The sequence below is a fragment of the Triticum urartu genome, chromosome 4, assembly GCF_003073215.2.
Source record: "Triticum urartu cultivar G1812 chromosome 4, Tu2.1, whole genome shotgun sequence".
Classification (NCBI taxonomy): Eukaryota; Viridiplantae; Streptophyta; class Magnoliopsida; order Poales; family Poaceae; genus Triticum; species Triticum urartu.
Window position 1 is genome coordinate 472,978,396 of NC_053025.1, and position 15,582 is coordinate 472,993,977.

Genomic DNA, 15,582 nt, shown 5'->3' on the forward strand with positions numbered 1-15,582 from the left:
ACATGAGTTTCAGCTTTCTGAGAAAAGAGATATCTACGGTCCAAACTATGGGTGAACTCGCGCCTTGAAGGCAAAAGCTGTCTCCTCATCCGAAGAAGAATCTGACTGCAGTTCTGATGATCCTGAAGACATTGGAAGAGAACTTGCAATGCTAGTGAAGAAGTTCCAAAAATTCACCAAGAAGAAAGGCTTCAGAAAATCTTCACGATCAAGCTCAAGGAATGATGAAGCTTCTGCTCATGACTACAAGAAGAAAACATGACACAAGTGCAAGAAAACTGGACACTTCATCTCTGAGTGTCCTCAGTGGGACAATGAGAACAGAAGGAAGAAGAAGAGCAAGGAATATGATTCTGACGACAAGAAAAAGAAGAAATACTCAAAGTCTTCTTCCAAGTCTTCATCAAAGTCTTCATCACACAAGAAGAGCTCATCTGGCAAGGCCCGTGCGTTTGTTGGAAAGGAGATGGATTCAGAGGAGGAGTCCGCATCTGAGGAGGCAGAGGTGGAGTCTGAGGAAGAGTCTGATTCTGGCATTGCGAGTCTGGCTACAGCATACGTCGCCAAGTCTATCTTCAACACTGAAGACAATGACTGCATCACCGACACCGACGCAAATGACAAGAACGACTCTACTCCTACCTACTGCTTCATGGCACGCGGTGCCAAGGTAAACACACGCACTACTCGCTATCAAACATCTAGTGACGATGACTCTGAATGTGATTCAAAACCTAGCTACAAAACACTTGCTAAAATTGCAACTGAACAACAGAAAGCTATGGAACATATTCAAAAACTGTTAGACAGAAGTGATGATCTGTTGGGTGCTGAAATGACTCGATCTGAATCCTTAATTGAAGACATAAAAAACCTTTACGTTAAGTATCAGGAACTTGAAGATCGTCATGATACTCTCTCAACAACTCATGAAAAGCTTTCCTATGATTATCTTCAAAGGAAGCAAGAACTTGAGAAATTGAGGGTGGCTCATGAAGATCTTCAAAAGGAAAATGAGTCACTTCGCTCCGAACAGATTAGTCCCGCTCAGGAAGGATTTGAACCACCATGTCTTAAATGCATTGAGCGCGATAATGCTAATTCTGTTGCTGAATGTTCCACTGCTACTGCTGTTGCAATATCTTCAACTGTTGACGTGGTAACTAACCCCTCTGCTGAGGATACCACTGCTATTGCTGATTAGAATGCTATGTTGAAGACATTGCTTGAAACGGGGATGTACAAAAGTCTTAAAGGACATCAGACATTGTGTGATGTCCTCAAGAAGCAGATCCTGAATCGAAACCCTAGGAAAGAGGGTGTTGGATTTGTGAGGAAAATAAATGCAGATGGCTCTTACTGGAAACCTGAGCAGTACCCCAAAACCACATGGGTTACTGCAAAGGAACTTTCAGCAGATCCATCCAACTTATCTGGCTTCACTTGTGCTAACCCCATTATCATTGATGAATCCTTTGATGCAAACTATAAACTGTTTAAGAATCAGAATGGTGAAGTGTTTGCCAGGTACATTGGTACTAACTGCAGGAATGGACCGCCTATGAAGAAGATCTGGGTTCCGAAAAAGTGTCTGGAAAATCTTCCTGTGAATGTCTTCATGACACCTCACTTAAAGAAGACAAACCTCAGACCAAAGGCTTCATATGGTCCAAAGGCTTCATCCAAACAGAGGACTCACCTGAGTCGCACTAACGCAAATATTTTGCAGGGAAACTATACTCAGGCATATGAATATGAGAGTGGTTCATCGAATCGTGTTCATGTGACCAAAAATTATTCTGCTTATTCCTATGAGTATTATTGTCCACCTGCTAGACTGTTTGCTAAGGCTTCAAAGCCAAAATTCTCAGATGCTGCACTTAGACTTATTGCTTCTAAGCCACCCTTGAAGATGTGGGTGGTTAAGAAAGCTTAACTCTCTTTTGCAGGGAAAGGTCTCCAGCAGAAAAACAAAATCTTCTGATGCTATTGCTGGGGACCTTAAAAATCTTGTAGGGCGCAAGATAAAATGCCCGAATGGCATCATTATGTACTTTGCTCCTGAATCGCATGCTACTCTCCCTATTAGTCCTAATCTGGATCTAAGTTTTCATAACCCACTGGTTCGTCAAATGTTTATGCTTCACAATTCTCTTCGTGAAGCCTATCCCCCTAACTGCACTGTAGGGTACGACACCAGCGACTTCAAAGTCTTCAGAATGGATTATTGACAGTGGGTGTACAAATCACTTGACTAGCAGAAGAAGCCTTCTTATGGACTCAACATTACGTCCATCCGACAAGAGCCACATCACATTTGCTGACACTGGTAAAAGTAAGGTATTGGGTCTAGGTAGAGTTGCAATCTCAAAGGATCAACACATGGATAAAGTCATGCTTGTTGAATCCCTTGGCTTCAACTTAATGTCTATCTCAACGCTTTGCGATTTGAATATGATTGTAATGTTTGGAAAATATCGTTGCCTGGTGCTAATGGAATCTAACAAATCTCTAGTGTTTGAAGGGTATCGGAAAGGTGATTTGTACGTGGTAGATTTCTCAGCAAGACCACAACTTGCAGTATGTCTTCTTGCAAAAGCTTCAGAATGCTGGCTTTGGCATCGGAGGCTTGGGCATGCTGGCATGAGGAACCTTCACACCCTTGCGAAGAAGAAGCATGTCATAGGCATCGAGGGCGTCAAGTTCAAGAAAGATCACTTATGCGGTGCCTGTGAAGCAGGGAAGATGACAAGGGCAAAACATCCTTCGAAGACAATCATGACTACTACACAACCCTTCGAACTGCTCCACATGGATCTTTTCGGTCCCACTCACTACTCAACTTTTACTACTTCTGCTTGCCTCTATGGCTTCGTCATTGTTGATGATTAGTCTAGATATACTTGGGTACACATAATCCTTTACAAGACTGAAGTGCAGGATGTCTTCAGACGCTTCGCCAATCGAGCCATGAACAATTTTGGCGCCAAGATAAAGCACATCAGAAGTGACAATGGCACTGAATTCAAGAACACTGGCCTTGATACATATCTTGATACCTTGGGCATCACACATGAATTCTCAGCTCCGTACACGCCACAGCAGAATGGCGTCGTCGAACGCAAGAACAGAACACTCATTGAAATGGCCAGAATAATGCTAGATGAATACAAGACTCCAAGAAAATTCTGGACTGAAGCCATTGATACTGCATGCCATACAATCAATCGTGTTTATCTTCACAAGCTTCTGAACAAGACTTCTTATGAACTCCTAACTGGCAAGAAGCCAAATGTCAGTTACTTCAGAGTATTTGGCGCAAAGTGCTGGATCAAGGACCCACACCACACCTCAAAGTTTGCACCAAAAGCACATGAGGGTTTTATTCTTGGATATGGAAAGGATTCGCACTCCTACAGAGTCTTCAACCTTTTTCACTATAAAGTGGTTGAAACAGTGGATGTGCGGTTTGATGAGACGAACGGCTCACAAAGAGAGCACCTGCCAAATGTGCTAGATGAAGTTCCATCCAGTGAATCAATCAAGCTTATGGGAACTGGAGAGATTATGCCTTCTGAAGCTCAGCCTGAAGAAGAACTCATCATCTCAGCACCTGATCAACATGAAGACAATGCTCAGCATGAAGACATTCCTCCAAATAACAACGCAGATCATCAAGAGCAAAGTCTTCGCCCTATACATCCTCGTGTTGCAAATGAAGTGCAGATTGACAGAATACTTGACAGCATCAATGCACCTGGTCCACTCACTCGTCCAAGGGCAACTCAGCTAGCAAACTTCTGTGGGCATTTCGCATTCGTCTCAATATCAGAACCCAAGAAAGTTGAAGAAGCCTTCATGGAACCTGAATGGATTCAAGCTATGCAAGAAGAGCTTCAACAGTTTGAGCTGAATAATGTATGGGAACTGGTTAAGCGTCCTGATCCACGGAAGCACAACATAATAGGCACCAAATGGATATACCGCAACAAGCAAGATGAGCATGGTCAAGTTGTCAGAAACAAAGCTCGTCTCGTTGCTCAAGGATATACTCAAGTGGAGGGCATTGACTTCGATGAAACATTTGCTCCTGTGGCTAGGCTTGAAGCCATACGCATACTGCTGGCCTATGCAAATCATCATAACATACCTCTATATCAAATGGATGTGAAAAGTGCCTTTCTCAATGGCAAGATTGAAGAAGAAGTGTATGTTGCACAACCGCCTGGCTTTGAAAATCCAAAACATCCTGATATGGTATACAAGCTCAACAAGGCACTGTATGGCCTCAAACAAGCCCCTAGGGCCTGGTATGATACACTCAAGTACTTTCTGAAGAGCAAAGGCTTCATACCTGGTTCCCTGGATCCCACTCTTTTCACGAAGACATACGATGGTGAACTGTTTGTGTGCCAAATATATGTGGATGACATTATCTTCGGCTGCACCAATCAGAAGTACAGTGAAGAGTTTGGATATATGATGCAAGAGCAATATCAGATGTCCATGATGGGGGAGCTGAAGTTCTTCCTTGGTCTTCAAATACGTCAACAGCGCAATGGCATCTTCATATCTCAAGAGAAGAAGATTGCCTGAAGAAGTTCGGTATGCAAGACTACAAAGGCTTCACAACACCAATGCCAGCCAAACATCATCTAGGTCCTGACGACAATGGTAAAGAGTTCAATCAAAAGGTATACCGCTCCATGATTGGGTCTTTGCTTTATTTATGTGCATCTAAGCCAGATATCATGCTTAGTGTTTGCATGTGTGCTCGATTTCAAGCGGCACCAAAGGAGTCGCATCACTTAGCTGTGAAGCGAATTCTTCGATATTTGGCTCACACCCCAACTCTAGGATTATGGTATCCAAAGGGCTCAGAGTTTGATTTGGTTGGATTTTCGGATGCTGATTATGCTGGTGACAAAGTTGATCGCAAGTCTACATCAGGCACATGTCACTTTCTGGGACGATCACTTGTATGTTGGTCTTCAAAGAAGCAGAACTGTGTATCTCTCTCCACTACTGAATCTGAATACATTGCTGCTAGATCTTGCTGCGCTCAACTTCTGTGGATGAAGCAAACGCTCAAGGATTATGGCATTCATCTGAAGCAAGTGCCACTTTACTGCGACAATGAAAGCGCCATCAAGATTGCCAACAACCCAGTTCAGCACTCGAAGACAAAGCACATTGAAATTCGTCATCACTTTCTCAGAGATCATGTTGTGAAGGAAGACATTGATATCATACACGTCAACACTGAAGAGCAATTGGCAGATATCTTCACCAAGCCCTTGGATGAGAAGAGGTTTTGCAAGTTACGGTGTGAGCTAAATATCCTGGAATCCTCAAATGTCCTATGATCAGGCACACATCCTAACACTTATGCGTATTGATGACTTAGATGTGCAACACACAAAGTAAAGTATATCTTCAATCAATGAAGACATCCATTCTAAGTGTGAATACATTAATGTGGAATTTGACTTCGGAGCGCCACGATAATTGTGCGCCGTGTCTGGGTCTAATACTTCCTATACGGTGGGTAACGCCACCACCAAATGTTCCATTTTGAAGTGTTTCACTCTTGGCGTTACCTTGCAATATCTTCACATTTAGCTTGGCTTCGAACTCAATATGCCTTCATGATTATCTTCATTACGTTGATTATATAGATATATATGCTCTAGTGTTCTGTCCTCTACAGCATTCACTTATAGCTATGTCTTCTTGGTTGAATCTTTTTAACTAAGTGAATGTGATCGGACCCTAATCTCTCTATGCTTTCTATCTCAAACTCTATCTCTCCAAGTCATATGCATTCTGTTGAAACTATCAAATGTCTTCACTGTGTCCTTGTCAGCTGAAGACATAGAGACAACCATAAAGTCCGTTTTTAATGCTCTTTCCTCCACATAAAATCCGGAGAAGCAGGAACGACCGCCCGACAATTTAGGCGTGCATGGGTCATGGAACAAACCCCAAACTTCCGCTAACTGGCCACGCGTGCCTCAAATGCGAACCGCCAAGGGCACCTGCGTAATAGCACAGTGCCGCCTCTGAGTCTATAAATTCACACTTACCGCGGTCATTATCTCCTTCTTCCACCCTCGCACGAACCCTAGCGCCACCGCTAGCACTCGACGACGCCGGAGACGAAGCGCTTCGCTGCCGCAACCTCTCCAACGCCGTCCTCACACCGACCGCGGACATCGTCCTCTCCGCCGTCGCCGTAGGTGTTTTTCCGTCGCCAAGTTAGGGCACGGAGGACTGAACTGCTCGGCATCAACTTCCTTCCATCTAGCAGTTCCAGTGTGGTAAATAAAACTTCTTTTTACAGCCTCTTTTGATCTCATGGTTCTGTCACTTTCTACCATAAGAAGTTTCTCTTCACAACAGTTAGATCTCTCGCTGCATCTCATAACATGCCTAGTATATTCACTTGTGCTTCATAAAGTAGTTAGATTCCTCACTTGTACTGATCTATGGGTTCGTACAAATCTGGAACCAACTTCTTATCTATAAGTGAATGTCTTCGCACAATGAGGTCAATGTATTCTAAACTGATTAATCTTCAAAACCTTCTGAGAATGCATATGACCTCTTCCCCTTCCCTCGCACCTTAATGCTGTCACAGGTACATGTCCGTGGGAGAATCCTTCGGTTCTCATAGTCTGCATTCATTTGCAGAATTCCTACAACATCACATAAACTCTCCTGAAGCCAGTTCCTGTTTGTCAAGAAAAAGAAAGCCTTTGAAGCCTTTGAAAGTTTTGAAGCCTTTCAAGTTAAAGTTTATGGCTTCAATTGCAGCAGCAAGAAAGGGGGGCAGACAGAGACGTGAGAGAACTTCCAAGGATCTGCCTGAAGACTTGGCAGAAATGTACAAAACAGATCCAGAAGAGAGCTATGGGCAGCGCAAGACTCGAATCCAATGGATTCGACGCTATTGGGCAGAACAGTGGTTCAAATACCGCTTCGTCACCCAGGAGTATGCCGAAAAGAATGCTATCAAGAGTCCATGGGGGGATATCTTATACAAGAACCTTGTACCCAGGACCAGAGATGAAGCCATTGCTCAAGGCTTCTACCCATGCATGGTCCGAGGACCACAGCCTGATGATGCACATCCGTCGTCACTTCGCTGGTGTCGTGACGACAATCTCTTCAAACGCAACTTTCAGTTTGCTCAACAGTCAGTGAAGCTAAACAAGAAGAAATTTGGGCTTGACTTCAATCCTGGTCCCTCCTCACCAAGGGCAGATGGCACACGCGACGCGAAACCCAATATCATCGGTCCGTTTGCCAATCTTGAGGGCCTGATCACCCACATCTTGGTCCAAGGGACTGCTGTGAATGACCCTCCAGCTGATTCTGAGTCTGATGAAGCTCCTGCTATGCCGAAGCCAAAGCAGACAAAGAAACCAAAAGCTTCGAAGCCGGCCCCTGCCTCAAAAATCTCAAGGGCGAAGTCATTGAAAACTGCACCTCCTGAAGTTAGTGTGCAGTATGAAGACGTATCCCGCGTCTCCAAGCCCCTGAAGGAAAAGGAGCCCCAGCAACAAACAGGCAAAGAGCTCACTGCTGCTGCCATTCTGCGCAGTGAAGCCATTGATCTATCAAGCGATGAAGATCTGGGCGATGACGCACTAGAACAGCTCATCAAAAGCAAGGAGGAAGCGGAAATCTTCAACAATCTGCCTCTCTTTGATGTCGCCATCATCCACAGCTTCATCGATGAATGGTTTGACACACCAGATATAAGCTTCAATGATCTGCAGCTGCCTGTTGGACTCAGCATCGCCTTCCAAGGCGCAATTGCTTCAGAACTGGCCATTGCTCAGCGCATTGTTGAGCTGAAGCAGAAAATTGATCACGAAAAAGCTCAGTTCAAGAAGCACATGGCCAGCCTCAGCATGCAGGAAGTGAGGAACTTCAAAATTATGCTGCATGATCTCAAAGAAAACTTTCTGAAGAAGCGTGCTGAAGCTCAAGGCTCGCGTGAAAGGATGAAGTCATTGGCTGACAAATGTGTTCAAGCCTACAACGAGGCTGAAAAGCGCAAGGCACCTGGGCGTCCAGGCATCGACCCCAAGATGGCCGCAAAGAAGAAGAAGCAGCCTGCTGTGAGTGAACCAGAGGCATCAAGACAAGCAGCCACTCCGATTGTCTTCCCAACCGCCACGACTGGCTCGAAGCCAAAGAGCCGGTCAACAGCTTCAGAGCTAAAGAAGACAAGAGCTGCAGAAGCTAAAGCCAGAAAAAGGAAGAGCTCTGAAGCCTCTCCTACTGCTCCCAGCAAAAAGAAGCGCAAGACCAAGAAATCTAGGGCTGCTCCCACAGAGCCCTTGATGGTTGAACCCCTTTCTGTCATTCACCCCAATGCAGAAAGAAGACTGACAATTCATGAGCCTGCTCCCACAGAGGCACCTGACGCTGAAGATATTCCAGCAGCCGACCCACTAGCTGCTGAAGACATTGGTCATCAGGACAATGTGCAAGGTGATGCAGCCCTTCCTCAGCTTGAAACAAGCGAACCCATCAGCATTGGTCGTCCTCTGACGCCAATGGCACAAGATGAGTCATGGGTGGATCGCCCTCAAGAAGAAGAAGACATTGAGGCCCAGCCCACTCCGACACCACAAGCGTCGTCTGCATTCCGTAGGCTTCGCAAAGGTCCATGGCCTCAAGTACAGTCTGCAGAAATTCCGGCTGCATCAGCCGAAGACAATGAAGAAGCACCTCCAGTGCCCACTCCCTCGCTCCATCAAGAAGAAGTTCCCCAGGAGAACGTGCCTGAAGTTTGACCCTCAAACTACTAACACTGAAGCCAATGTGGAGCCCGCCCCACCAAATGCTTCAGCGGACAGCAAAGCCACTGAGCTAGACACTTCAGTTCCTGAGTCTGCTGCAGGTCCACAATTTGACTATCACATAGAGCACAGGCCTCATGTCCAGAAGCCAGTCCCAAGGCTTCCAAGGTTCCCAGGTCCTGCATCAGCACCTGGCTCCTTTGATGTAAACAGCTTCAAGGCAGACAACACATTTTTCAATAGCTCCAAGAACCCCTATTCAAGGGAAAGGATTGTATCAGATAGGTTTTGGAGCTATTCACAGCGCAGCTATTATTCATGCATCTTATACAACCAAGGTCGCATCTTCCCTCACAAGCGCCTTGAGGTTGAAGCCATTGCTGGTCTGCCATGTCTTGAGGAAGCTTTGGACTGCTTCAGGCAAGTGGGTCTGCTGCCGTTCGTGACTGACGAAGAGCACTGGAACGAAGAGCTTCTGCTTCAGTTTTATGCCACTCTCCATATCAAAGGATACAATGGAGATCCGAAGACTTGGATCCTGGAGTGGATGACCGGAAATGTCCATCACGAAGCCAATGCATTTGATATCATTGAGCTCGCCGACCTGCCCACTCCAGGCGAATTCTTCGAGGAAGGCTGCCAACCACATTCTGAAGCTATTGAGAGTATTTTTCAAAGACCTGAACCAAATATGAGTCACATGCTCTCAATGATGAAGCCATTGCCTCAGGATGCACCCTATCCAACTGAGTTCTTCGTTGAAGACCTAGAGTACCTGCCCAGGACCATATATCATATTCTCCGGCGGACTCTCTGGCCCATTAAGGGACACTCTCCATATGCCAAGATTGAGGGTGCAATGAAGACTCTCATATTCTATATCATGCATGGCAAATGCTTCAACGCACAGGATCTTTTCATACGACAACTTGCTGTGTCAGGCTCGGACTTATTTGGTCTAAAAATCTATGCCCCTTGGGTGATGAGGCTGATCAAACTGCACTCTACAATTTCGTATCAGCCCTCAGCCCGAAACCATCGCATCTTCCTGCCCGATGTGGATATCTCTGCTGAAGCAATATACCCTGAGCCTGCCAAGCAACCAATAAGTCTTCAGAATGCCGAACACCAGAGCTTCACGCAGAATGTTGAAGGTGTTGAAGCCATGTCCAGGGTCTATCCGATGGCTGGCACTACACGTGCACCAGCATCAACTGAAGCCACAGATAGCACAAACGCTCCAAGACCCAAGAAGCGTGCTCGTGTCCTCACTGATCGAGAGCTTCTTGTGGCCCTTCACCAAAAGCAAGATAGGCATCACGACTGGCTGAAACGTCAGATGAAGAGCCTCTTGGTGAATGTCAATCGTCTTCGAAACCTGGCCACCAAGAATGCCTTCGTTACACATGAGACTTGCCGTCGTACGTGGAAAGGACTCTCAATGATCTGCACTCAAGCTGAACTTGAAGAGGATGGCTTCACAGAGCGCTTCAAATTTGACACCACACCTCCTAGGAGGGCTGTGATGCGCAACACACCGTCACTTGAAGACTCTGAGTATTCCTCATCTGCTGCCACCGTCACTGCGAGGATCATTGATGAAGATGATGATGCTACTTCACCAACACCTGCTTCAGCACCTCAAAGCTCAGCACCGCCAAACAACTCCACCGACCCTGCTGCGCCTGGGAACGCGTAGAAAAATCTATGTCTTCAAACCTTTTTGGTCATTCCTGACAAAAGGGGGAGAAGCATATGATGTTTATAGTCTTCAAGCGGGTCAACATGGGCGGGTGCCTTGTTTTGTTATACTTTGCTTCGTGTTTACAACTCTTGTTTTGCTTCATTTGGTTCTTTTGAGTTGTAAACACTAAAACTCGATGGTCGTCTGCTACTTGTTCACCACTTTGTTTGCGAAGATAAATTCCGCATGTGCGACGATAAATTCCGCACTCATCTCATTCTACAGACGTCCATTTTCCATTATGCATGTCATTATCTTCATATACTTTCACATGCATAGTGGATTGTCATCATAAGCTGAAGCTGATCTCCACAAGTACAACCTGCCATGTGCATTTGCATTCCAAAAGCAAATTAACTTATATGCACATCTTCAGGGGGAGCTCTTGCAACTTATGAAGACAATTCCTTTACAAACTTCACACTTTATATTCCCCGTTGAAAACTTCAACTAGTTTGTCATCAATCACCAAAAAGGGGGAGATTGTAAGTGCATCTAGTGCCACCCCTAGTTGGTTTTGGAGTATTGACGACAAACCTAGTTGAGGGACTAATGTGTTTTTGAGAATTGCAGGAAAACACAGGTAGAAGTCCCTCATTGATTCGGTTTTAGTACCAGAGATGACCCCTAAAAATGTATGAAGACATTGAAGACAAAGGTGGTATATGAAGATATTCACTTTGAAGACTATGACAACAGAAGACACGTTATGAAGCCTATGGAGCTCGAAGACTTAGATCTTTCGTAGTTCTGTTTATTTTGTGTTGAGTCATAGGAATCACCGTACTGTTAAGTGGGGTCCAGGAGAACCACTCAGAATGACTGAAGTGATGCCTAAATCAAAAACCTATGTCTTCGAGTGAAGACAATGAGAGCGAATCTTGTCCAGAGCCGGACAAGTCAGCTTTGCTTGTAGCCCAAGTAAAGTTGCCATGAGAGTTCGAAATCTGACCGTTGAGACACGTGTCAGTTCCTTAGTGACCCAGGGTCATTTCGGACAAATCAGGTCGGGTTGCCAAGTGGCTATAAATAGCCCCACCCCCACAACCATAAACGGTTGGCTGCTCAGATTTCAGTGCACGGCTTTTGTCATTTGAGAGCAACCCACCTTGAAGCCTTTGAGAGAAAATTCCTAGTGAGGAGAAAAGCCCTAACCACCCAGAGCCAGAGTAAATTGGGCATCACTTAAGTCTTCTTGTCTGTGTGATCTGAAGACTTATTACACTTGAGGACTGTGAATTCTCCAAACGGTTAGGCGTCGCGTTCAGAGCATCCAAGAGACATTGTGGATTGCCAATGAACGAAGTCTGTGAAGGTTTGGGAGTCTACCTTGAAGACTTACCAGAGTGATTGGGCGAGGACTAAGTGACCTTAGCTCAAGGAGAATACGGTGAGGACTTGGTGTCCTGAACTGTGTGTTCAGGACTGGGTGTCTAGGACTGTGTGTCCTAAGGTTTAAATACCTAGCCGCTCCAACCAGACGTACAATTGTCACAGCAACTGGAACTGGTCCAACATATCATTGTCTTCAACGAGTCACTGGTTTCATCTTCACTTCCTTCTCTTGCAGTTACTCATTGTGAAGTCACTGCATGCTTGCTTTATCATTTGTCTTCACAACGTGAATGCATGATCTGTTTGGCTTCATAACTTCTTCCTACTTGATCCTTATTACACTGAAGCTGTTTGTCACTGTGCTCTCACTCTATTGAATACATGACCATGGCTGGCCTAGTGTAATCTAACTTCCGCTGCATAGTAATAGGCATAATCTTCACTGTTTGTCTTCATAACTCCCAAGTTTTGAAGACTTTCATAAAAAGCGCCTATTCACCCCCCCCCCCTCTAGTCGATATAACACACTTTCACGGGTGTCTGTCTGGTGTGATGTCGTCCGGACTATTATCTTTGACAGAGTCGGGTTGTTCGTTTTGATTCTCCGTGTTGCCGTGGTCCGGTGATGGTTCACCCTGCTCTAACGCTGGGTCTATATGATCGTTGTTTCTGCCGAGGCGAGATTTGGAGTGGCGCTTACACCGCCGCTTTGACTGCTTCTCGAGGGGGCAACCCTTCGTTGCGTCCTTCCGTTCCTCGTCGTCGTTTTCTTTTGGTGTGTCCACCATGTATACGTCATGTGATGAAGTGGGCGTCCAATGCCCTGTGGGCAGTGGTTCCTGTTCGTCTCATGCATCGTCGTCCATACCGTTGATGTCTTCAGAGTCGAAGTCGAGCATGTCGGTTAAGTCATCGACAGTGGCTACTAAGTGGGTGGTGGGTGGGCGGCGAATTTCTTTGTCATCCGCATCCCAAATCTGCCGGACATAGTTCGGCCAGGACTCCCCTGACAAGGAGAGAGACTTTAATGAATTCAGTATGTCGCCGAAGGGCGAGTGCTGAAAGATATCCGCGGAGGTGAACTCCATGATTGGCGCCCAGTCGGGTTTGATAGGCACGAGCACAGGCGGTTCGGAGTCCGTGCCGGGGAAGGATCCGGCAGTTTGGCAACACGGCTCTCGTGAAGGGTAAGGTCGATATTCGGCTCGATCGCCATTGAGGGCAAGGCCTCCGTGGCGGGGTCCATCCACCCGTCCATGGACGGCGCGACTGCCGGTGCGATCTCCTGAATGCGGTCCAAAGGTAGAGCTAAATCGTACTCATCGTGACCGCGTGGCGCACAAGGCAAGGGCTCGAATCCATCGAAGATCAAGTCTCCGCGGATATCGGCCGTATAATTTAAGTTTCCAAATCTAACCTGATGGCCAGGGGCGTAGCTTTCGATCTGCTCCAGATGGCCAAGCGAGTTGGCCTGCAGTGCGAAGCCGCCAAACACAAAGATCTGTCCGGGGAGAAAAGTCTCACCCTGGACTGCATCGCTATCGATGATTGTAGGAGCCATCAAGCCTAACGGCGCCGACATAGAGGAACTCTCAATGAAAGCACCAATGTCGGTGTCAAAACCGGCGGATCTCGGGTAGGGGGTCCCGAACTGTGCGTCTAAGGCGGATGATAACAGGAGGCAGGGGACACGATGTTTTACCCAGGTTTGGGCCCTCTTGATGGAGGTAAAACCCTACGTCCTGCTTGATTTATTCTTGATGATATGGGTATTACAAGAGTTGATCTACCACGAGATCGGAGAGGCTAAACCCTAGAAGCTAGCCTATGGTATGATTGTATGTTATTGTTGTGTCCTACGGACTAAAACCCTCCGGTTTATATAGACACCGGAGAGGGTTAGGGTTACACAAGGTTGGTTACAAAGGAGGAGATATACATATCCGTATTGCCTAGCTTGCCTTCCACGCCAAGTAGAGTCCCATCTGGACACGAGACGAAGTCTTCAATCTTGTATCTTCATAGTCCAACAGTCCGGCCAAAGGATATAATCCGGCTGTCCGGGGACCCCTAATCCCGGACTCCCTCAGTGGCAGACCCGTTGACTAAGCCTCTTCCATGATCAAAACATGATCAGCACCAAGACTCCATGGGTGTTAGAATCATTACAATGTAATCTAGATTATTGACTCTAGTGCAAGTGGGAGACTAAAGGAAATATGCCCTAGAGGCAATAATAAAGTTGTTATTTTATATTTCCTTATATCATGATAAATATTTATTATTCATGCTAGAATTGTATTAACCGGAAACTTGATACATGTGTGGATACATAGACAAAACACCGTGTCCCTAGTAAGCCTCTACTAGACTAGCTCGTTAATCAAAGATGATTAAGTTTCCTAACCATAGAAATGTGTTGTCATTTGATAAATGGGATCACATCATTAGGATAATGATGTGATGGACAAGACCCATCTGTTAGCTTAGCATTATGATCGTTCAGTTTTCTTGCTATTGCTTTCTTCATGACTTATACATATTCCTTTGACTATGAGATTATGCAACTCCCGGATACCGGAGGAATACCTTGTGTGCTATCAAATGTCACAACGTAACTGGGTGATTATAAAGATGCTCTACAGGTGTCTTCGAAGGTGTTTGTTGGGTTGGCATAGAACGAGATTAGGATTTGTCACTCTAAGTATCGGAGAGGTATCTCTGGGCCCTCTCGGTAATGCACATCATGATAAGCCTTGCAAGAAATGTAACTAACGAGTTACTTACGGGACAATGCATTACGGAACAAGTAAAGAGACTTGCCGGGAACGAGATTGAACTAGGTATGAAGATACCAACGATCGAATCTCGAGCAAGTAACATAACGATGACAAAGGGAATGGCGTATGTTGTCATTACGGTTTGACCAATAAATATCTTCGTAGAATATGTAGGAACCAATATGAGCATTCGTGTTCTGCTGTTGGTTATTGATCGGAGATGTGTCTCGGTCATGTCTACATAGTTCTCGAACCCGTAGGGTCCGCGCGCTTGACGTTCGATGACGATTTGTATTATGAGTTATGTGTTTTGGTGACCGAAGATTGTTCAGAGTCCCATATGAGACCACGGATGTGACGAGGAGTCTTGAAATGGTCGATAGGTAAAGATTGATATATTGGACGATACTATTCGGACAACGGAATGGTTCCGAAGTGTTTCAGGTATTTTTCGGAGTACCGGGAGGTTACCAGAACCCACCGGGAAAGTAATGGGCCAACATGGGCCATAGGGGAGAGAGAGGGGAGCCCACAAGGGGTGGCGCCCCCGCCCATGGGCAGTCCGAATTGGACAAGGGGAGGGGTGCGGCGCCCCTTTCCTTCTCCCTCTCCCTCTCCTTCCCTTTTCCCCCTCCGAAAGAAAGGAAAGGGGGGCGACTAGGGCTAGGAGTCCTAGTCGGTTTCCCCCACCCCCCCCACTTGGCACGCCCCCTTGGGCCGGCCTCCTCCCTCTCCTCGTTTATATATGGAGGCAGGGGCACCCCAAGGCACATCAATTGTTCTCTTAGCCGTGTGCGGTGCCCCCTTCCACAGTTTACTCCTACGGTCATATTATCGTAGTGCTTAGGCGAAGCCCTGCACGGATCACATCACCATCACCGTCACCACGCCGTCGTGCTGAAAAAAC